This window comes from Tursiops truncatus, chromosome 14, assembly GCF_011762595.2.
Source record: "Tursiops truncatus isolate mTurTru1 chromosome 14, mTurTru1.mat.Y, whole genome shotgun sequence".
Lineage (NCBI taxonomy): Eukaryota > Metazoa > Chordata > Mammalia > Artiodactyla > Delphinidae > Tursiops > Tursiops truncatus.
The window spans coordinates 32743310-32767889 of NC_047047.1; the positions used below are offsets into that span (position 1 = coordinate 32743310).

At 43.8% G+C, this 24580-nt stretch overlaps 1 pseudogene; it reads left to right on the plus strand.

Annotated features, from left to right (window-relative positions):
* The first annotated feature begins 3144 nt into the window (after positions 1-3144).
* On the plus strand, positions 3145-4874 carry LOC101323060 (myosin-9 pseudogene; annotated as a pseudogene).
* Positions 4875-24580: the final 19706 nt, after the last annotated feature.

Sequence of the window (24580 nt, forward strand, 5' to 3'; positions counted from 1 at the left end):
AGATAGAGCAAAGACAAATATCATATGATATCACTTATATGTGAATCTAAAAAAAGGTACAAATGAACTTATTTACAAAACAGAAACAGACTCATAGACATAGAAAACAAACTTATGGCTACCAAAGGGGAAAGGTGGTAGGGGCAGGGATAAATTAGGAATATGGAATTAACAGATACACACCACTATATATAAAATAAATAATCAACAAGGGCCTACTGTAGAGCACAGGGAACGCTACTTGGTATTCTGTAATAACCTATATGGGAAAAGAATCTGAAAAAGAACATATATGTATATATTTATGTTTATATATACATCTGAATCACTTTGCTGTACACTTGAAATTAACACAACATGGTAAATCAACTATACTTCTATTAAAAAAATAAATTATTTTAAAAAAGAGAAGAAAAAGAAAAATGGTGTGGCTTCATTTATGCAGAGACCCAGCTATTGCGTTTTTTGCTTCCATTTCTGCCATGAAATAGCAACCAGACAATGTTAAAACAGGCCTCCCTTGTTCAATGGAAGGTCCCATAAAGTTCATGTCACAGCAGCATTTTTGTTAAGTGAATCCTATTACACTGTTCAATTCCATTATAAACGTCAGAGATTCAGTCTACGGGAAAGCAGCTGGCCCTGAGTACAATGAAATCACAGGTCAGAATGTGAAAAATATCCTCAAAACACTTAGTTAAAGGAACAAATCGTAACGGTTGGAAGATATTATCATTCAAGATATGTTTAAAAGTATTCTGCACTCAAATAATAACATAACAGGGGCTTCCCGGGTGGCACAGTGGTTGAGAGTCCGCCTGCTGATTCAGGGCACCCGGGTTCGTGCCCCGGTCCGGGAAGATCCCACATGCCGCGGAGCGGCTGGGCCCGTGAACCATGGCCGCTGAGCCTGCGCATCCGGAGCCTGTTGCTCCGCAACGGGAGAGGCCACAACAGTAAGAGGCCCGCGTACCGCAAAATAATAATAATAATAATAATAACAATAATAACATAAGAAATAAAAATACAAGGGTGAGAAATTCTGGCAGCTTTCTCATCTTCTTCAATCTGACTTCTACATTTCAACTAGTGTTAAGAAAGCAATTCCTAATGATCAGAACATTTGGCTAAGGATGTTTTATTTTGTTTTAATCCACTTTAATTACCTGAAAATTTCTGAATTGATATTCTAGGTCTTTGTTGTTGTTGTTGTTGTTGCGGTACGCGGGCCTCTCACTGTTGTGGCCTCTCCCGCTGCGGAGCACAGGCTCCGGACGTGCAGGCTCAGCAGCCATGGCTCACGGGCCCAGCCGCTCCGCGGCATGTGGGATCTTCCCGGACCAGGGCACGAACCCGTGTCCCCTGCATCAGCAGGCGGACTCTCAACCACTGCGCTACCAGGGAAGCCCTCTAGGTCTTTTTTTTTTTTTTACAGGGGGTGGTGATGAGGTGGAGTACACTTTTTCCAGACTTTTATGTTAATGTCTCTGAATATCTTTATCCTTATACTAGGGCAACAAAGAGGACAGTGTAAAATACAATACCCAAAGTGTGCATTTCTTGTTTCCTTGGGGAGTTCTGCTCTAGTGTGTGCAAGAACAGGTGTTATTTAGCAAATGGCTTTGTGGCTTTGACAAGGCAATGGTTGTTTGCAGATTTTGTGATTGTCTGGGACTTAACGTCAAAGCTGTTTCATTTAGTGGATAAAGTTTTTCTCATTTGGTGCTGTTAGCATATCAAGTGCTATTTTTTGAGTTTAGAAAAATTTTGAACACTGACTAGATAGATGTATTCATTCACTCATCCATTCATTCACTTATTTTTTTAATATATATTTATTGGAGTATAATTGCTTATACTGTGTTAGTTTCTGTTGTACAATAAAGAGAATCAGCCATATGCATACATACATCCCCATATCCCCTCCCTCTTGAGCCTCCCTCCCACCCTCCCTACCCCACGTCTCTAGGTCATCGCAAAGCACCGAGCTGATCTCCCTGTGCTATGCTGCTGCTTCCCACTAGCTAACTATTTTACATTCAGTAGTGTATATATGTCGATGCTACTCTCACTTCACCCCAGCTTCCCCTTCCCACCTCGTGTCCTCAAGTCCATTCTCTATGTCTACAATCCCACTACTGGGCATATACCCTGAGAAAACCATAATTCAAAAAGAGACATGTACCACAATGTTCACTGCAGCACTATTTACAATAGCCAGGACATGGAACCAACCTAAATGCCCATCAACAGATGAATGGGTAAAGAAGATGTGACACATATATACAATGGAATATCACTTATTTCTTAATACAAGATCAGATACAAGGTGACTTCCCTAAAGACGCCCATAGTGCCAGAAAAGATTGAATGTCTCTAAAATGTTGAGCACAGTATGTGCAACCTGTCATTTAATCACCACTCTTAAAAATATAGGAATTATTCTCCCCATTGTAGAAACGTGTAAACTGAGATTCAGAAGGGGCATGTAATTTGCCCAAGGTTATACTAGTATTAAGTGACAGAGTCCAGATTTCAACCTGGGGTTCTTTGATGTAAAACCCCAATGCAACTTCCACTACAACACCCTGCTATTTAAGAATGTTTAGCAGTTTAAGAATGAGATCATCAAATTATAATGATGAAATGGGACTCCTAAGTTTTGCAACCATAACCGTATGCTGTTCCCAGAATGAAGATGTTTTCATTCAAGAATTCCTTCAGTTTAGAGGTCTAGGAGGCAACTGTTCTATAAAGGACAGGAATACCAGTACTATTTAAAATAAATTTCCAGCCCTTCACAGCCTTTTGATAACATATTTACTGACAGTTGGAGATCCTCCTGACATTAGTTTTATGGGATAAAATCTACCATCCCCCCAGCTGCAGGAGCTGCAGGTCAAGCTCACCGAGAGAGAGCGCGTGCTCACGGAGCTAGCCGACGAGGTCTCCAAGCTGCAGGTCGAGCTGGACAATGTGACGGGTCTTCTCACGCAGTCAGACAGCAAGTCCAGCAAGCTCACCAAGGACTTCTCCGCTCGAGTCACAGCTGCATGACATGCAGGAGCTCCTGCAGGAGGAGAACCGGCAGAAGCTGAGTCTGAGCCCCAAGCTGAAGCAGGTGGAGGATGAGAAAACTCCTTAAAAGAGCAGCTGGTGGAGGAGAAAGAGGCCAAGCGGAACCTCGAGAGGCAGATCGCCACCCTGCACGTCCAGGTCACCGACACGAGGAAGAAGATGGAGGACGGCGTGGGTGCCTGGAGACAGCCCAGGAGGCCAAGAGGAAGCTCCAGAAGTACCTGGAGGGGCTGAGGCAGCGCTATGCGGAGAAGGTGGCCGCCTACGGCCAGCTGGAGAAGACCAAGACGCGGCTGCAGCAGGAGCTGGACGACCTGCTTGTGGACCTGGACCACCAGTGGCAGAGCGTCTCCAACCTGGAGAAGAAGCAGAAGAAGTTCGACCAGCTCCTGGCCGAGGAGAAGACAATCTCCGACAAGGACGCGGAGGAGCGCGAGCGGGCGGAGGTGGAGGCCCGGGAGAAGGAGACCAAGGCGCCATCTCTGGCTCGGGCTCTGCAGGAGGCCATGGGGCAGAAGGCGGAGCCGGAGAGGCTCAAGCGGATCTGCACGGAGATGGAGGACCTCATGAGCTCCCAGGACGACGTCGGCAAGAGCGTCCAAGAGCTGGAGAAGTCCAGGCAGGCCCTGGAGCGGCAGGGGGAGGAGATGAAGACCCAGCTCAAGGAGCTGGGGGACGAGCTGCAGGCCGCCGAGGATGCCAAACTGCGGCTGGAGGTGAACCTGTAGGCCATGAAGGCCCAGTTGGAGCGGGACCTGCAGGGCCGCGACGAGAAGAGCGAGGAGCTGGTCAGACAGGTGCGGGAGATGGAAGCCTAGCTGGACGATGAGAGGAAGCAGCGCTCTATGGCCGTGGCCGCTCGGAAGAAGCTGGAGATGCACCTGAAGGACCTGGAGGCCCATATCGACTCGGTCAACAAGAACCGGGACAAAGCCATCCAACGGACCGGGACGAAGCTGCAGGCCCAGATGAAGGACTAGCCTGCGGGAGCTGGAGGACACTGGTGCCTCCCGCGAGGAGATCCTGGCGCAGGCCAAGGAGAATGAGAAGAAACGGCAGAGCATGGAGACCGAGATGATCCAGCTGCAGGGGAAGCTGGCAGCTGCCGAGCGTGCCAAGCGCCAGGCCCAGCAGGAGCGGGGCCAGCTAGCTGACCAGGGGGCCAACAGCAGCGGCGAAGGTGCCCTGGCGTTGGAGAGGAAGCGGCGCCCGGAGGCCTGCATCGCGCAGCTGGCGGAGGAGCAGAGCAGCGCGGAGCTGGTGAGCGACAGGCTGAAGAAGGCGAACCTGCACAGCGACCAGATCAGCCCCCGTCTGAACGAGAACGCGCGGCGGCGGCTGCAGCGCCAGAACACGGAGCTCAAGGTCAAGCTGCAGGACATGGAGGGCACTGGCAAGTCCAAGGCCTCCATCGCCGCCCTCGAGGCCAAGATCGCACAGCTGGAGCAGCAGCTGGACAACGAGACCAAGGAGCGCCAGGCGGCCTGCTTGCCCCCCCCCGCCCCCCCCCCCGCCCCCCCCCCCCCCCCCCCCCCCGCCTGAAGCGGCTCAAGCGGCAGCTGGAGGAGGCCCAGCGGGCTAATGCCTCGCGCCGGAAACTGCAGCGCGAGCTGGAGGATGCCACGGAGACCTTGGACGCCATGAACCGCGAGGTCAGCTCGCTCAAGAACGAGCTCAGGCGTGGGGACCTGCCCTTTGTCGTGCCCCGCCGAATGGCCCGGAAAGGGGCCGGCGACCGCTCGGACGAGGAGGCGCACGGCAGAGCCGATGGGGCTGAGGCCAAAGCTGCCGAATAAACCCCTCTTCTCCTGCTGCCCGAGCCGGACGACAACGACGACTCCACCTCCCCTTCCCAGCCTCCGCAGCGTCCCTTCCTCCCTGCCGGGCGGCGCCACTATCACCTTCCTGATTCTGAAATGTCTCAAGTGCAGTGATGACCCCTTTCCGTCCTTTGCCGAGGGCAGCCCGCCCCTGCCGCAACGGGACCGTCTTCTCAGCCTGTTGGACTGAGAAGACAGGGCCCAGGGGCCAAGCTGGAAAGGCCAACACCTCCCCCAACACCCTCGGGGACCAAATATATTTAATGGTTACGGGACTTGTCTCGAGTCTGACAGCCAGAGCAGTGGAAAGGGCCAGGTGATCTCGAACCTACTCCAGGACTGGGGCCCGAGGGTTGCTGATCCGCACTGTTGACAGATCAGTGTAATTCAAGACTGCCATCTGCACAGATATTTTTAAAAGAAAAAAAAAGTTGTCTTTTCTCCCTCTAACTGTAATAAATGGTAAAATTCCAAGTCTTTATCACTGCCTTTCCTTTGTAACCATGTCTAGAAGAGAGTAGCTTGTCCTACACTGGTCTACACTGGTGCCTGAATTTCCCTGTATTCCTAACTGTTTTGTATATGCTGCATTTAGACTTACTTATGGCAAAGAAGGTTTATTCTTAAGGAAACAAACTCTCAAGAAATCATGAAGATATATAAAAGCTACATATGCCTAAAAAGCTCTGAATTCAGGTCCCAGTTGCTGTCACAAAGGAGTGAACAGAACTCCCACCACGCCCGTTTTTTATATAATGAACGTGCCTTAGCATGGTTGCAGCTGTCAACACTACAGTGAGCTGGTTTACAGATGTTTTCCACTGAGCATCACAATAAAGAGAACCTTGTGCTATGAAAAAAAAAGAAAAAATCTACCATTCTGGGATCTAACATGTTGCTGTCATCTGCACAAATCTGGAGAGGAAGGGGAAGATGGGAGGGAGGTGACCAGGCTAAAATCTCCTTGGGGACAGTCTCAGATGCAGGAGAGGTAGGGGGTGGGAATGAAACATTTCAAGGAGTCCTCTTGCTTCTCCTTTTTTCTCGCTTGGGACCAATTTTAGCCTGCAGGTTTTAGAGGAGAGAGAGGAGAGAAATTAAGCAGGGAGAGGGAAAGAGAAGGAAGGAGTATAGGTGAAAAACAGGGTAGAGAAACTCACAAGAAAGGTTATCTATGCACTCAGAAATACCAAAATGAAATAAAGCCCTCAAAAACGTCAGGAATATGATTTCATATTTTTTCAATGAATTTCAAAGTCCTGGATGGGGGAAATGTCCTCCTTAATATGAGTACATAAAGAACGGAGGCTCTCCAGTGGGTCAGCATGCTACACTTGAAGTGGCCTCTGTGGTCATTGAAATCAGCACAGCATTCAAATACAGTTTTATGGTGTACTGACATCAACACTTTAAAAATATATATTTTAAAAAACCTTGTATTGAAATATCAATATATTTGACATATAACATTGAATAAATTTAAGATGTACAATATGTTAATTTGATACATTTATATATTATAATATGATTGTCATTGTAGGGATAACTAGCTTCTCCATCACATTAGGTAATTATCCTTCATTTTTAGTGGTTGGAATAATGAAGTTCTAGTCTCTTAGCAAGTTTGATGTTTGTAATACAATATTGTTGTCTACGTTCACAATACTGTGCATTAGATCTCTAGGGCTTATTTACCACTGGTTGTAAGTTTCTACCCTTAAACAACATCTTTATTATTCCCCACCCTCCATCCCCTGGTAGCCACCATTTTATCCTCTGTTTTCACAAGTTTGGCCTTTTTAAGTTCTACATATACGTGATATCATGCAGTTCTTGTCTATCTCTGTCTGACTGACATCAACTCTTCTAGCTTAGAAAACTCTGGTTGAATCCTCAGGGGGTTCCCTTAGAGGGTACCTCAGGTCTCTGATTCGGTCTGTGGTCTCTAACATACTTAAACGGACCCAGGTAAGTTGATTTATTTTGGAAATCCATCTCACCTTCTCACTCATTCTCAGACATGGAACCTAATTTGAACTCTGTTCTACTGCAGAAAGGCGAAGTGAGCTAAGCAGAGGATTTGTGAGATCTTTCATAAGCAGACTTAGTAAACATTCAGCAAACCATGAGAGAGTGGATTTCCAGAAATATTGCACCTGCATCTCTTACAATGATGAGCATTGCTGAAGGAGAATGAATTGATTAGTTCATTTTAGGATGGGGGTGAGGGAGCATTCAGAGGTAAACTGTGGAGACAGTTACTGGTTTGCACTTGAGGCTTATGAGAGAAGGACGCTGACGGCTAGTGAGGAGATGAGAAGACCGAAGGTCAATTTATTCTTTCCTGTAAATGATGGGTGATCATCATGAAGATACTGTTTTTCTGTTTCAGTTCAATTAAAGCAGTCTTCAGTATTGTGTCAATAAATGTTGGAGGACAGTTCTAGTTATCAACAGAGAGAAAAGTGTGTCAATCACTTTCTTCTCTGTCCTTTCCTCTCTTCTTAATCTTTTTTTTTCCAGTTTTATTGAGATACAGTTGACATACTGCACTGTACAAGTTCAAGGTGTACAGCATAATGATTCGACTTACATGTATTGTGACATGATTGCCACAATAACCTTAGTTAACATGCATCCTCTCGCATAGGTACAAAAACAAAAAGTAGAAAAAAAAAATTCCCGTGCTGAGTGACAAGTACTCTTAGGATTTATTCTCTTAACGACTGTTGTATATATCATACTGCAGTGTTAACTATCGTCATCAGGTTCTACATTACATCCCAGTACCTAATTATCTTATAACTGGAATTTTGTACCATTTGACTACCTTCTTATGAGTCTTAAGTTTGTGCCAAAATGAATACTGAATTCAGAGAAGCCCTAGGAGGGAACCGGTAGGCACTGAGAAGCAAGATGTAGGATAACTCTGGGAAAAGTTTCTGTAGCGCTATGAGACAGGGAGAGCCACCATTGAGCCACCATTCACCAAAATGCACATTCTTCTCTTCTTTCTAAGCACATAGCCACAGCCATGTTCTCCATCCTCCCTTGCAGCTAGGTTCACCATGGGACAGAGTCCTAGGCAATGCCATGCAAGGGGAAGTGATAGAAACCACTTTCAGGCAGAGTTTGTTGAAATCTTCTGCACATGCTTCTCCAAGCTCTTCTGGATGACTAGGATGAAATAGACCACAGACGCTTCAGAGAACTTGTGTTGACAATGTTAGAACCTCATTCAGACTTGGTTGTTGAACCACCAAGTGGTTCCACGGTTGGAGGAACATCACCGTCATGAACAAAGAACATCTGCCTTGTCTGTTATGTGAGCAAGAAAGAATCTTCTAGTGTACCTCAGTTGTTCTACACTTCAGGTTCTGTTTGTTTCAGCAGCTGTTTCCCTGATAGTCACTAAACACAATTTCATAGGAGAATATATGTGTAATTTAATTTTATAATTTAAAAAACAACAAACTGTTAAAAACCACTCTGCAGGTGTCTAACATTTTTTTTCCTGTGTCTGAACTTGTTGACAGGAGGCCTTGCAAAGGGGAGCGGGATGGGTGCTTACAGTTTTCCGGGTTCCCATAACACCACAATTCCAAGATCCCATGACAGTTGGGGGCCAGAGCACGAATTGTGTACATTTCTAAAATGGATCTGGAAATTTTATGTTTTTCCTGTTGGGGAAATTCTCTTGATTTATGATCACCATGTTTATATGTACTAAATCATACTGAAGTGTATTAACTATTTTGTTTTTTAATTTTGGTTGAGCAGGGTACTGGTCATCCAAATGAATGAGTGTTCACGAGTGGCATAAATTCCGAGAGGCATTTGCAGTGGGTGTGCGTTATTTGAATGGCAGAGGCAGACTGACGGTCTCTGGATCCCACGTGAGCATCAGGCCATGCAGCAACAGCTCAGCAGGACCGCCCTCTAACCATAAACCTGAGTTGTTATGATTGTTGGTAACAGTTGTACTTTAAAGCACGAAGAAGGGTTGTTTTAAAATTATGATCCATATTGTTCCCTGATCACTATTTTGAAAGGCCTTGATGTTTCTATGATGTTATGGTTAGAGCCAATGCATGCCCATGTAACTGATGGAAACGCTTCAGTGCCACATTAACATCTATCTGCATGACCATCAGAGCAAATTCATTTATTATTTGAATATCTTAGCTGTCACCTGGTTAAAAATAACCGTTTACTATTCTTTTTGAAAAATGTTATTCCAAGGTTGCTGTTATATTGTTTTCACACAAACGAGAAGCCCTCTACCCTCAATCATTTATCGATTTTACTCTACTCTCAGGACAGTGTTATGTACCAGAAATGTGGGGAAGAAAGAAGAGATGTGTAACATGGGTTCTACAGTCTTAGGGTGGACACACTTAACATAAGAAACATTTCTGAACAGATGTAGAATTCCATATTAGATTTGCTCAAGAGGACCTTGAGTGTGGATTTGAATCATGTCCCTGGTATCTTCTAGCTGTATAACACTGAACAGATTATTTAATCCGTAGGGGCTCAGTTTTTCCATCTGCAAGACAGTTATGCTACTATCTTCAAACACTGTAGGTGAGATGAAGGAGTAGAGCATCTCATATGGTCCTAACACCAGTCCTGGGAGAATAAGAAAATGCTCACAGTTATCAGCCAATTCATCCAGCAGTAGATGAGGGGTCTTCACAGCAAACGGAAGGCTTAAAAAGCAGAAAATTATGAAGGAAGACTCAAAAGAGGCAAGAAATAAGGACTCTAAACCTACAAGTGTAGGTGAGGGCCAACCAGGTCTAAGTAAGTAGGATTAAGAAAACAGAAGTGTGGCGGTTTGAACATGATTCTGTACTATGTTCTGCATCTGCTGGAGCATCTTATATATGTGTTATGTCTCACCTCTGGCTTAGGAGGACACTCATAAATCGGCCACTGATTGCCAGTTCTTGTGAATTGAGTTACACTTTTAAGATCACTAGATTTCACAAAACACTTCCTGTCACTCAACTGACTTATTTGTTTGTTGTATACCATCTCCCCCTCCCCGGAACTGTAAGCTCCAAGAGAACAGGAACATATTGTTTTACCACTGATAATTTTTTTCACTTATAAATCCTTAGTCCTGAGATCTGGAAAAGAATAGGCACTTGATATACATTTTAAGTAAATGACTGAATTAAATAAATAACTGGGTATCCATTATGGACAAATCACAGTGTTTTGGTCTGAGGCACCTACAAAAGATGCTTAAGGCAGGTCCCTGCCGTCAAGAGATGGGTTCTGTTGGGTCAAAGCCAATTATGCAGTGTTTTTGCTTGCAACTGACTTAGGGATGGGCTGAATTAAGGCAATACTGGCCAGTAAAACAAATGAATTTGGCTTCCAGAAGTTCTGAGGGAAAAAATTCTGGACTCTTGAGAGAAATCCAAGTCCCTCTCTCTCTCTCTCTCTCTCATCTGTCTCTCTCTGTCTCTCCCTCTCTTCCCCCCTCCACTCCTTTCCCCACCTTAGCCCTTGATGACCACAGTCATCTTGAGACCACAAGACAAGACGAGCGGCATAGGAAGCAGAGTAGAGCTGAAAGAGTGGAGAGAAATGAAGGTGGGAGGCCCATCACTTGATACTCCACCCAATTTTGGACTCTCAGTTCTGTGAGTCCTTGAGCATCCTTATTGCATAAGCCACCGGGAGCTGGCTTTTGTTACTTCAGCCAAAGCATCACAACTGATACCACCTGTTACAATTTCTCCCAGAGAATTGAGTAAAAAATATGTGGTCAACAAGAACCTGCCCAGTAGTCTCGCAAATAATCTTTCAAAATACTCCATGCCAAGAAGCATCATCTAAGGCTTCCTCAGATACAGGAAGACAGTAAGAAAGCCCAGTTTGATGGAATTAAGACTAGAACCTAAATCTTGCTGCTTTCGCTAAGAGAAAAAAAAAAAAGAACTATTGTACAGAAAAGGGAGTAGGAGTGCCTTGTATCCTTTGAGACTCTTAGTAACTGACGTGCACATGGTAGTACAATATTTTCATCTATACGCACTTATCAGTTTTGTTTTTAAGAGGTGCTGGGTAATGGGTAGTGAAATAGGCTGACCTGGTCACTCAACATCATCTTGGTTATCCTGGACTGTTGGCCATTCTGCAGCTCTGTCCACTCTCAGGTAGAAAAGAGCGCAGCAAAGAGATGAGATACAAATGGATCACTTCCAGTTCTAGTTGTTATCATGGCTAAAAGGTGTGAGAGAGAAATTTAAAACTATTGACCACTGGGAAATATTTCAAATTTAAATAATTTATAAACTCCTTCCACCCCCCATACTCAGTCCAGCACTCTCTAGACCCTTCCCTGCTTATTTCCTCCATAGCATTTATTGTCTCGGCAGACTACATATTGTAGTTACTTAGTTGTTATTGTTCATATCCTCCTACTAAACTGTAGGCTCCACGAAGGAAGGGATTGCTGTTATCTAGTTCACTGCTAATTGCCAGCATCTATGAGAGTACCTGCTACATAATAACTAACTAATCAATTTTCGTTGAAAGAATGAATGGATTTTTCATTTGCACAAGTATAAAGCAACTGACATATTTTATAAATATGACATATTTTATAAATAAATTACAAATGCAAGCTTAAAACGACCTTCTCTGGTGTCTTCTTTTAGCTAACAAACAATTTTTAAACATGAAGTGACTTCTTTTAGAACTCAGATCCACTCAAAACATATTTAACTCAGGGAAGAGTATGTTAAGGAAAATGCAGATTCACTCCATCAGGGAGCAAGGAGAGAATGTGAAGACTTTTGGAGTACTGACTTGCTTTACATATCTGAAAATTACAAAGATATATTGTTTTCCTATGCACTTTTAACTAGAGATGACCCATCCTCTATTGAGACTACGATTACATATATATTAATTTTGAAAGTGCTTCAGTAAAAAAAAGTCAGTGTTTTCAAACTTTTCCCTGGAAGAACTATGAGACAGAAATATACCACCTCTTAGGGTAATGCATGGTAATTTTTGCTTCTCTTCACCAGGTGGTTCTTTCTTTGCCTGGCAAGGTTGCGCTGCCTTCCCTGGGCTGCAGCAACTTCCTTGGTTTCTCACCTCTCTGTTCCCCTTGCTTCTGCCTCCTCCCTCCCCTATTCTTTGAGAAGACATTGTGGTCCAGTGATCTGCAAAACGTTAACAAGTGCTGAACAAGTGTGGAATCCATATGATCCCTTGGGTCCATTTGTTCCCCTAGAGTTAAATATACAGTTTCTTTCAACAAGTACCATCCACTTGTTGTTCTAGGAGGAGATGCTTGTGAGTAAAACTCACTTCTGCATGGCTCACCATCAAAGATGGGCTTGTTAAATAGGTCATCAGAGGGCTTCCAGCTCTTGGTTGCTGGGGTACCATATTTCCTAAACAGAAGCAGGTAGTCAACCAGGGCATTTATTCACTGAAGGTCAGGCTTTTGTATTATAAAGCTTCTAGCAGATGTGATAAGCAGTAAATTGCAGATCTATCACTTTTTTTTCACCCCAGAAAGTGCGGGTGTATGAAATCAGCAGAATCCTGCCTCTCTGTGATTTATAACCCACCTTTGACCACATCTTATCAGGTTCCCACAAGCCCCTTTCTGAGGCAGCTTGTGTCTGAACGACAATAGACAAACCAGCACCATTATGCACCCAAATCTCTCTCTGCATTCTAGACACCAAGATTACATCTGGAGTATTGATTTATTGCTGCTTTCCCCCCACCCCACCCCAGGGACCAGTTTGTTCAGTCTGAATGAGATCTACTATTATTAAACAGAGTCAACAACTCTATGTGAACTTGGGAAAGAAATTATCATTGGCTCTCACCTTTCTAGCAACCCGGGCATATAAGGAAAAGCTTGCATTTATTTATTTATTTATTCTTATAAATGTATTTATTTTGTTTATTTTTATTTTTGGCTGCGTTGGGTTTTCTTTGCTGCGTGCGGACTTTCTCTAGTTATGGTGATCAGGGGCTACTCTTCGTTGTGGTGCACAGGCTTCTCGTTGCGGTAGCTTCTCTTGTTGCAGAGCACTGGCTCTAGATGCTCAGGCTTCATTAGTTGTGGCTCACGGGCTCTAGAGCACAGGCTCAGTAGTTGTGGCGCACGGGCTTAGTTGCTCCACGGCATGTGGGATCCTCCTAGACCAGGGCTCGAACCCATGTCCCCTGCATTGGCAGACGGATTCTTAACCACTGTGTCACCAGGGAAGCCCAAAAGCTTTCATTTAAATATTTAGACTGTTTGCTTGCCTCTTCTTTTCTCTTTTTTAAGTATGTAAAATGAGATAAAACAGGCCTTGGGAAGAAGGGAATATTTGTCCTTTCTCAGATGTTGAAACACAATGTGCTTTCTTTTACGAACCACCCTGAAATGATTACAAATCCCTGCTTTGGTGTGTACTTCCGAAGCACCTACTGTATCTGTAGCAATGAGGTTTTATGACAGCTTTAACATTTTCTGAAAAATATATATGTTCTACCAGTAGATCATTTGGGGGAGCGATATAAATTTAACAGCACATCACAGTTTTATATCACTTACAAACGCCTGGTGTAGGATTCACATTAAGCGAGCCCCACATCCACGCACAGCTTTCTATTCTTCAGGGTATTTATGTTTGCCAGGCAAAAGGGCCTTTCAACGCTTTTCTCTTTACAAATGATCATTCCTACTCCCTGGTCACCTCTCAGTCTAACATCATTGGATCTGACTATTTGTCTATGGGAGATTCACCCCCATTCTCTGCATTACCTCTGCTCTCTAACTCCCACAGATGGGGGTGGGTGGCCCCTCTGGGCTTGCTAGAATCTCTGAAGACCTGAGTAAGCTACATGAAAACCAAAGAAGAAAATCTTTTCTATAGGGCTCTTACTTTCTGAACCCCCAGTTGGTTCCTGTGGTCTGACATATGCTAGAGAACTTAAAAGTGGCCGCGGGACAGAGTATTTTCAACCAGAACTGCCTCAAGAGGTCTGGGCCCATTATTGCTAAATCTGTGGGAAAATTCTGGGGCCACGATCCCAAGGATTTAGACACATTGAAATTAGGAAAGAAGAGAATCAAATTCAGGTTCAAAGTGGTAGCCAGTCCTTTTGTTGCGGTTCTTACCAGAATGCCATTTTTGGAGAATTCTCTGCCACCTTCGTTCATTGGGTCAGGAACTGGCTGTCTTTAATATTTCTCATTTATGTGAGGCCCATTCTTGGTGCTTGAATACCTGGAAGTTTCTCATGGAGGTATTTATCACAATGGATGAAGAAAAGTATTTGTGTTTAGAGGCATAGTGGGCATATAGAGTTTGTCTGTCTCACTGGGAAATTATATTCCCCCCTCCCAACTTCCACACTCACACCAAAAGAAAAAAAAAAAATTCCTGCTCAGTCCACTTGGTTTGAGTAGAAATGGACTTAGAACTTCAACTCAAGGTGGTAGATTTGCAACTCAGGCCCAGCCAATTAGAAAGATTCTCTTTGTGTCTATGGGATCATGAGCTACATAAATGATGCAGGCTCAGGGCTACCAGAGGTCATCATGGAGCCACACGGAGAAAACCTGTCTGAGACTGAAACGAAGCAGATGCAAACAGAGCCCAGAGTTGGAGACAAAGTTCTAAGACCTCAACTGCTCTGCCTACAGTCTCCTTCACCTCTTGGACTATTCATTTAGGTCAGTCAGTAAATCCCCCCTTTCAACTTAAGCCAATGCAAAGGGAAGGGTAAACAACAGCACAGAAGGAGTCCGTTCAGATAAACCACATTATACATTGGGTACTTCATGGTCTATGTTTTTCACACAACAAACAGGGTCATTTGTCTTCTTATGTCCTGTACTATGGTCATTCATAATTTATGACATTGTTTGGAACAAGAAGTTGAAAAGTATAGGGTTCTATTAAAGCAAAGCGTTGCTCCATCCTGGTGCCAATTTCTATTATAATTGGTCCAAGGACCAGTCCGGACAAGGAGGACAGACCAGAGGTAACTGGACTTAATCCCCAAGCAATAGGGAGCCAAAATAAGTGTTTGAACAAAGGAGTGACAATTACAGATTTGCTTTCCAAGAAGCTAAAACTGGCAGCTGTGTAAAAAGGGAAGACAGTGGGGAGAGATTTGTAGAAGGTATAGCTTTTAGGCCAAGCAGAGAGTAGCTGAGGCAGTGCCAGCAAAAGGGGAAAAGAGAGAGTGAGTTTGGGGAAAGTTTCTGAGGCTGATGGGCAGGACTCAGTGATTGAATACATGGGTGTAGGAATGGAGGTGTCATAATTCTAGTAAAGATACAGGTAGATAGTGATGATGTTACTGATCTTGAGGAGGAAAAGAAGCATTATTAACAGGTAGAAGGAAGAAGAGGTGTTAGTTTTCCATGGTAATTTCAGCTTTGGTTGTAGTTTTACTGCCTTTGGGATAATCAGATGAGTTTGGAAGTGTAGAGTGATATTAAGGCTGAAAACATTAGTGGTAGGAGATTTCTACATCTGATGGCAGTAGAGTCATGAAAATGAATGCATTTATTCATAGAAAACAAGCACATGGAGCTAAGGGAGAGAGAAAACCAGGCCCACAGGGGCCACCACCATTCAGGGGCAGATTCAGTCTAAGGAGCCAGGGAAGGAGACTGAGAAGAAGCCATCAGACGTGAGGCAGGAGAGACAGGTCCTCAGGGCTTAATGTGGAGGACGTTTTCACAGAGGAGAGTAGTCTACATTCACTTAATTTACAAAAGTCATGGACATCCCTGGACTTCTCAATTTACTTACAAATGAGGTGAAAACATCATTTACTGGAGAGCTCAGATGGGAAATGGTGTTGCCACAGCACTGGCTTTTGTTGAGAGGAAATGTCCCTTCCCAGTGAGAGCGGTAAAGGTGAGAGCTTATTCAACATCAGCTGAAGAAACCTTATGTCTTTCCAGTTTGAGAATGTTCTTTTTCCTTCCCATGCAAACGTGATTCACCCTCTTGATCATGCTGCATTTCTGATCACCCAATACCTCTTTTTTTCCCCTCGTATACATATACATGTCCTTTCTGAACAACTAATACTACTGTATATTAATGCTGACACTCTTTACATGCCGGGCACTGTTCCAAGCACATTATACAATTATTATACATATTAATTATTATATTATTGATTATTATATGTTAATTATAGAATATATAATAATTATATGTTTATTAATTGACTTAATCAACCCCAAAAGTCTGTGACATAGATACTATTATAGTATTTGAGAGCGCTGAGATACTGAGATGTTAAATAACTTTTCCAAGCTCATACCACTAGAAAGTGCGAGAGCCGGGATTTGAACGTGGGCTCTATGGCTTTATGGGTCACATATCTGTGACACATATCTGTGTTCTGTTTTGTGGATGTGCATGTGTGTATGTCTTTGTGTTTTGTTGTTGTTTGGTTGTGTTATTTAGTGACTTTCCAAATAGCTTGCAAACCTTTTGATGGCAGTGCCAAGACCTTATGCTTATTTGAATTTTTCTTGGAATTTAGTAATAATAGCTCATGCTTACTAAGCACTGACTAGGTTCCCAGCTCTTGCTAAGCACGTGTACTGTTGGTCCTTGAACAACGAGGGGGTTGGGGGGGCCGAAACTTTGCATTGTTGAAAATACTCGTATAACTTATACTGGGCCCTCTGTGTATACCTGGTTCCTTGGCACCCAAGTTTCTGCCACATCCGTGGAATCAACCAACCACAGGTCATTTAGGACTGTAGTATTTACTATTGAAAAAAGAAATCCACAAATAACTGGACACTTGCAGTTAACCTGTGTTGTTCAAGCATCCATTGTATTTCATTTATTCAGTCAACTCAATGACATGGATGAGGTTATTATTATTTTTTAATTTACAGACGGGGAATTTGAAGCTTGAGGAGATTAAATAACTTGCTTAAGGTCACACAGTAGGTGCAGCAGCTAGGGTTTCAACGCACACGAACACTAACCTCTAGACGATATTCGTTCACATACACTTGCTTCTATGAGTAAGTTCAATAAATAGAGGACTTACTGATTGGCTGTAATCATGCATGAGACTGCAGGGCTGGAAATTCACTGTCTTCATGCAGTCCTACTTGCTGGCCATGTCCTATTTCCTGTCTATTTTCCACCTGATGGAGAACCTCTAAGCAGGGCCATCGTCAGGTGTTAGATTCAAAATTATATGGGGATCTCAATTATCCAAACAAATCAGAGCTCAGAAGTGTTCAGTTTGACTAATAAAGGTTGAAGATTTATAAAAAAAAAAAGGAACAATGAGTGAAATTTTCAATTTCAGCATGTCAGAGCATACAAGGTAAAGGAAATTGGCTTCAGGGAGTCGTTTGAATAATGGGACAGTTCAAATAAAGGTTGTTCAGATTACTGAGTTTGCACTGTACTTAATCTACCATACAGAGTGCAGCCCTCCAGAGCATTTGCTTCGGCACTAGGCAACTCTCTCAAGATTCAGCTCAGCCATGCTCCCCTCTCCAGCTCGTCATCAGCCCTTGGAAAGTCTTGGATTTTTTAAAACTCACTTTTCAGTGAGGAAATTCCTTGAGCTGTTATTATTATTTTTGTAACATGTTAAATTGTACAATAGCCAAAAATAAATTCCTTCCAGCTGATCTTCTCTAGGTTGGGACCATATTGTCACCTTCTTTCAACAGCAGTCCTAGGAACGGTAACAGCAAGACGAATGGAAAGGTTGGCTTCCAAGTCCTCTCTCAAAGCCTTAGTATCCCATTGGGTATTTTGCCTGGAGCACAGTCCAGACATTTGACCTGACCCAGGTCTATCAAGGGAGATTCATCAGGAGGAGAGAGGCAAAAGAAGTGCTCTGGCTTTCCTGCTGAGGAAATCTAAGATTTGATTTATTCCTGTCCTGTGAATGCCCCACCTCCAGGGAATGTCATATACCACACTCAGGGTAGCAGAAGAGGGAGTTTGATCAGTCCTCACTTGAAGAACCATGTTGATTATTCAGACACTCTTCTAGTAGAAGATCATTTGTCAGGATGACATGTCTGATTGTCCTGTGAATGCTCCAACTGCAGGATCTGAATAGTCGCCCCATCAGCCATCACCCAAATAAAATGGAATGGCTGAAACCTAGGAGAAGAAGAACAAACCCTGAAAAGAAGGGAAGGGAGAAAGGAAAACAACTCAAGGAGGAGCCAAAGAGACAGAGGATGGCAGGTGAGCAGGGAAGGTCCAAAGAAAAGGGAATTGTTCTTTGCTCATCCCAGCAATATTGGCTACTTGGGGCTTCTTAGGTCATAGGACCAACCCACATACACTGAGGAGCAGAAGGGGCCAGTTGAAGTGGACCCATTTTCATTCCTTCATCTCTACCCTGCTTATTGTAGATTCTATGGCTTAGAAGACATGAAGAAGGGAAGGGAAGGGAAGGGAAGAGAAGGAAGGGAGAGAAGGAAAGGGAAGGGAAGGGAAGGGAAGGGAAGGGAAAGGAAGGGGAGGGGAGGGGAGGGAAGAGAAGGGAAGGGAAGGGGAGGGGAGGGGAGGGGGGGGGAGGGGAGGGGAGGGGGGGAAGGGAAGGGAAGGGAAGGGAAGGGAAGGGAAGGGAAGGGAAGGGAAGGGAAGGGAAGGGAGGGAAGGGAAGGGAAGGGAAGGGAAGGGAAGGGAAGGGAAGGGAAGGGAAGGGAAGGGAATGGGAGAGAAAGGAAAGAAAAGAAAAGAAAAGGAAAGGAAAGAATGATTTGACCCTGGAGTTTGCTCTGCACACAGATAAAATGCATTTTTCTTTCCCCTTTCATTGAGAGAGATTACTCAACATTGTTCTAAGATATTCAAAGCCTTTAAAGAAAAAATGTAATTCAAAAGCTTCTCCTGATTGTTTACGTTACTAGAGGTGGGATTTTGAGCAGAGACGGCTCTTGAATTTAGGAAACATGTCGATAGCCCTTTTAGTTGGGAAGGACTGTGCAGGAGTAGAAACTGGAGAACAGTCTCTGAAGAGCACAGGAGAAAGAGGGTGGGGCACTTGGGCCTTGAAGAAGTGTGAAAAGATGGATAGAAAGTTGAGCAGCCTCACCTGGGCAGTGTGTCAGCCAGCTGGTTCCTAAGAGAAACGGCCAGCCATGGAAAAAGAGTTGATTAACTTCAGGAATAGTGATGTTTATTGTTGCCCCACGTGCCACAAAACAAGCTCCCTTTGTTATCCTCATCCCCTTATTGACAATGTGTTTCTTACAAAGGACCGTGTTAGTGACGGTGAGAGGAGTTAGTGGGTATGAAGTGCTCACTGCTGGGATGGGACAAGAAAGAGAATTGTGGCTTCCACAGAGCACACCTGCTTTGAGGTTAGCAAGGTGCCAGCAGCGTCACTTTGAGGGAAAGCAGTAGTCCTGCATTTCCAGGGGGTACCCAGCAGTCAGATTCACTGAAACCCAAGGTAACCTGGCTGGGACCATTGGGAGGCAGTGAGAACAGAGTGGCAGGACCTGTGTGAACTGACTCTATGAGGAGAGGCAAGATAGACTCCCCTTTCCCTAAACACAAAGGCAGATGGAAGGATGGAATAGGGGAGCAGTAGGCTAGATCCTGCTAATATGTGGCTTTGGACAAAGCAGATGGCAGATAATTGAGTTATAATTCATCCAATAAGTGTTTATTGAGCACCTGTTACATGACGGGCACTGTGCCAGGTGCTGGGATATAAAATCTAATTACACAGACAGTATCCTCAAGAAGTGTACATCTAGAAAAAAGACACGCACATGGGTTGACAGTTACCCAACAGTGAGATGAATAGGATGATAACTGGAACACTGATAACAGCCATCACTTCTCTGCTGTTTACTCTGCACCTGGCATTGAGCCAAGTGCTTTTCATGTTCTACAACATTTACCCTTCCCAAGGACTCAATGTGGAAAATCTTAGTCGACCCATCTTACTGATGAGGACATTGAGACTTAGATAATCTTTTTTCCATCCAAGTCCATAATGCTTATATATTTCCTAATTAGGGTGTGAAACCTCAGGTCTAATCCCAGAGCTTGTCCTCTTTCTAGGGTACTGTCTGGGGGATGGGCAGAGGCACCAGTCAGTCCTTAAGGCTTTACAGCAAGAGACGAGATAATATTGGATTTGGTATTAAAATATAAGTAATAGCTTCATAAAAGATGTTGGGGGTGGGAGTGGTGGAAGTGTGAGTATGCAAGTTGCAAGAAGGAGAGACATGTGTTGCTTCATGGAGATGTGGAGCACCACACTATGCCGACAGCACTTAGGTTTGGTTACAGTGTAAGGATGAAGGTGGGTGTGGGGTGGGAGAGGAAGAGGGGAACCATGGTACGTGGACCTAGACAGGTCGGTGGGTTCTCATCGTGGAGGGCATGGTACGCCAAGTCAAGGAGTGTGAATACAAAGGTTTGAAATCCATGGACATGTCTTAAGGAGTAGGATGATCTCATCCGACTTTGAAGGCAGGGGTCACATGGGGATGGGAGTGTGTGGGGAGGAAGAGTGAGGGAGTCTAGTTAGGAAGGTGATGCTCCTATTGGTTTGACCCACTTCGTCACACCCAAGAAATGAGATAGAAGGCAATTTAAGAGAAAGTAAGAAAATAGACCAAGAGGACACTTATAGGAAGTGATTCACAGAGAGCCCCACAATCTGTATGTGCCTCCATGCCTTCCTTTACCACTTCCGAGACCAGACAACCAAGGTCCTAGGAAATTATAAAGTTGTGTATCATCCTTGAAGCACACCCTGTGATCTGGCTTACTTCCTAGCATATCTCCTAGTTGTTCCAACAAACCCAATCTGGATGCCAGGGAGGGAAAATGGACCCAGGCAGTTGCAGTGCAGATGCTCTGGAGTCAAACTTCCTGCCTTTACAAAGATTGAAGTACAGTTGCTGTACAATATTATATAAGTTATAGGTATATAATACAGTGATTCACAATTTTTAAAGGTTATACTCCATTTATAGTTTTGCTATATTCCTGTGTTATACAATATATCCTTGTAGCTTAATTTATACTTGATAGTTTATACCTCTTAATCCCTTATGCCTATAATGCTCCTTCTTCCCTCCCCACTGGTAACTACTAGTTTTCCCTTTATATCTGTGAGTCTGCTTCTTTTTTGTTATAATCACTACCTTGTTGTATTTTTTAGATTACACATAAATGTCTTGCATTTAAATCCTATCTCTAGTTCTCACTATCTGTGTCCTCCTGGACAGTTTTTTTAAATCCCCTCTACTTCAGTTTTCTTACCTATAAAATGGAGTTTAAATAATAATAATAATAAAAATAGCACCCACTTCGTAAGATGGGTGAGAATTTTATGAAGCAGTACATACAAAATACATAGACCACTGCCTGGTGGATGGAAAATGTTAGCAATTATTTTCCAGATAACCACAGGCCTGATTTCTGGGGGGTTCTCCTTTTCTTGCCAAGCAGGAAAGTGGCTGTCTGAGTCCAAAGCCAAGGCCTTTTGGCTTGAGGAAACATTTTCCAAGAGTTCTTTAGGCCCTCCAGCTCTATTGCGGGGGCCTCTGCATCCTTCCTGTAGAACAGGAAGCTGTCCCTCGGCCCCAGTAGGCCCCAGTGCACTCACTATTCAGGATGACTTCTCACTCCCGATGAATCCCAGGTTCCTGGACAAATTTCACAGAGCCTCCTTTTTCCATGAAGCTTAACAGTCAGGCTAAATACAAGCTCATTCTGATTTTTGTAAAGGGAAGGCAGATGGAAGCCTGTATTCTAGATGTGTCTTGGGCCATGAGAAGTTGTTTTATGGGCCAGGAAATTCCTGTTGGCTTTCTATGCTACTAAACATAGTCAAAGAGGACCTCTAATCTGAAGCATCCTAGTTTGTGATCTCCTAACTTACTCAACAGCTCAGGGTTTGCCCTCATCCACCATTCAGAAAGTCCTGAATGGAATGGGTCAAACAAAAAGATGGGTTTGAAACCTTGGATGGGGGACTTTGTACAGCCATAGAGTCTCCAGGCTAAGGCAAGGAATGTAGAGATTTGGAACTGGAATCCCCGAGTATGATTAAAGGGGTGCCTGGAGTCCATCAGGCCCACTGTGTCTTTGCACCAATTACCAGTCTTCTCAGGGATATGTCCAATCTGAAGCTATTGAAAGGACATCCTCATCCTTGAGGGTCTAGGTCTACCCCAAACCTCCTCCAACTCAATTTTACATCCCTGAGATCTCCAACACCACTATGAGCTCTTATTTCACTAGAAGATTTTGACACAGGCAACTCAGCTCTCTACCTATTTCCCTAAGACTTAGGCTTCTATCCAAAATCATTGACATGATTTGTCATTTACAAATAGTTAATGATGCTTGAATTAACAAAAGTCACTGATCCACAGAAGCTAACTCAGCTGAGAAGATAAGCTTCACTCTACAGCCAGGAGTAGCTGAGTCAAAATTAGAAGCTAAGCCCACATGCACTTGAGCATGCACTTGAAATGCTATCACTTCCATTATCTCTGCTTCTACCTTATATATACTTTAGGCAGCAGAACCAGAGGGGAGAAGCTCTGAAACACGTTGGCAGAGGCCACGCCAACAGAGACACCTCTGCCCAAATTGTTAGCGCCAACACACGACAGCCGGAGCTAAACCGAACTTGGATAAGCAGAAGACAGATGCCTGTTCTCATCAATGTCTGACTAAGTTCCAGAACTCCCAGGGGATATTCATTGTTCCAAAGTGACTCTATTTCCCAGTAGGAGAGACCAGCACCCCACTGTAATACCCCAGCTGCCCAGCGCAGTCCATTCAAGTCTCAGAGTGTTCATCAGATTCATCATGTGCCCTGAATTTCACCAGTCACTTTTAACATCTGCTTCCAGAACATGAATTAGCCTAGAAGCCCTAAAGATCACTGCTTATAACTATCTCTAACTTCAGTGACACCGTCACCTCCCATAGTCACAGCCCCATTCATGTGGGAAGGACACCTTATTAGCGGTTCTTCTTATGCTTGGTGTTGCTGTTCCATCTCGTCAACTGCCATCATACTGCTTATTAACAAGTTTATCTCTAAGGCTCCCCAGCACTAGACCTCTAACTACAGTTCTGTGTCACACTCCAGCTCTGAAAAATACTTCCAAATTCTGCATGGCCATATCTACCCCTGTACTGCCTGCCACGCCCAGGAAAAGTGCTATAGGAATGAGCACATCAATAAGTCTTAGACAAGAACTTCCATTTCTGAATACCCGAGAGTCAGAACCTGTCCATCCATACAGACGCGGCAGACTCCCTATACAGATTGCTATAATCTATTCAAAGCACTCTGTTTCACAGCTCTCCCTCTATTTTCACTGTTTCTCTGAGATCCCAAGTCCACTGCCATTTCAGCATGTGGACCATAATTAGTAAAGCCATAAGCCTCTCAAGAGGACCTACTGGATAGTATTCATTATGCAAGAGAAGAGCCTAAGCATATGACAGGTAACCTGAGACACTTTGAAATGACAGCCAGGGGAGTACATTTCTATACATCACCAAACTCGACTGAGAACCAAAATATGGACCCCCAAATAAGCAAACAACCCAAAAAACCAGAATTCATCTGTAGCTGCCAGTCTGTAGCCCCTAATTTAACCAAACTGCTTCATTTTACACATTAGCATAAAAAGTTATGGAACTTCCCTAAAGTATTCTAAATGATAATTAACATTGACTTTTTTCTCCAGCTCTATTGAGGTATAATTGACAAATAAAAATTGTATATATTTAAGGTATATAATGTAATGTTTGATATACATAAACATTGTGAAATGCTTACCACAACCAAGCTAACTGACATATCTACCACCTCACAGTCATCATTCTTTTTAGTGAGAACAGTTAAGACCTACTCTCCTAGCAAATTTCAAGAGTACCTACGGTACTAACTACAGTTACCAGGCTGTACATTAGATCTCCAGAACTTATTCATCCTGCATACCTAAAACTTTGTACCCTTTGACCAACATCTGTCCCACCCCTAAGGCCCTGGTAGCCAACATTCCACTCTCTGCTTCTATGAGTTTGATTTTTTTTAGATTCTACACATAAGTGAGATCATGCAGTATTTGTCTTTCTGTGTCTGGCTCATTTCACTTAGCTTAATGTGTTCCAGATTCATTCATGTTATTGCAAATGACAGGATTTCCTTCTTTTTTAAGGCTAAAGAATATTCCTCTGTGTGTGTGTGCGTGTGTGTGTGTGTCTCACATTTCTTTATACATCTATCTGCTGATGGATACCTAGATTGTTTCCATATCTTTGCTATTGTGACTAATGCTGAAACAAACATGGAAATCTCTTCAAGATAACTTATTTTATTTCCTTTGTACCTATACCCAGAAGTGGGAAGGACATTGATTTTTCTTTTTTTTTTTTTTTTTTTTTTTTGCGGTACGCGGGCCTCTCACTGTTGTGGCCTCTCCCGTTGCAGAGCACAGGCTCCGGACACGCAGGCTCAGCGGCCATGGCTCACGGGCCTAGCCGCTCCACGGCATGTGGGATCTTCCCGGACCGGGGCACGAACCCGCGTCCCCTGCATCGGCAGGTGGACTCTCAACCACTGCGCCACCAGGGAAGCCCCACATTAACTTTTAAAGTTATTTAAAAGCAGCCTATGAAATC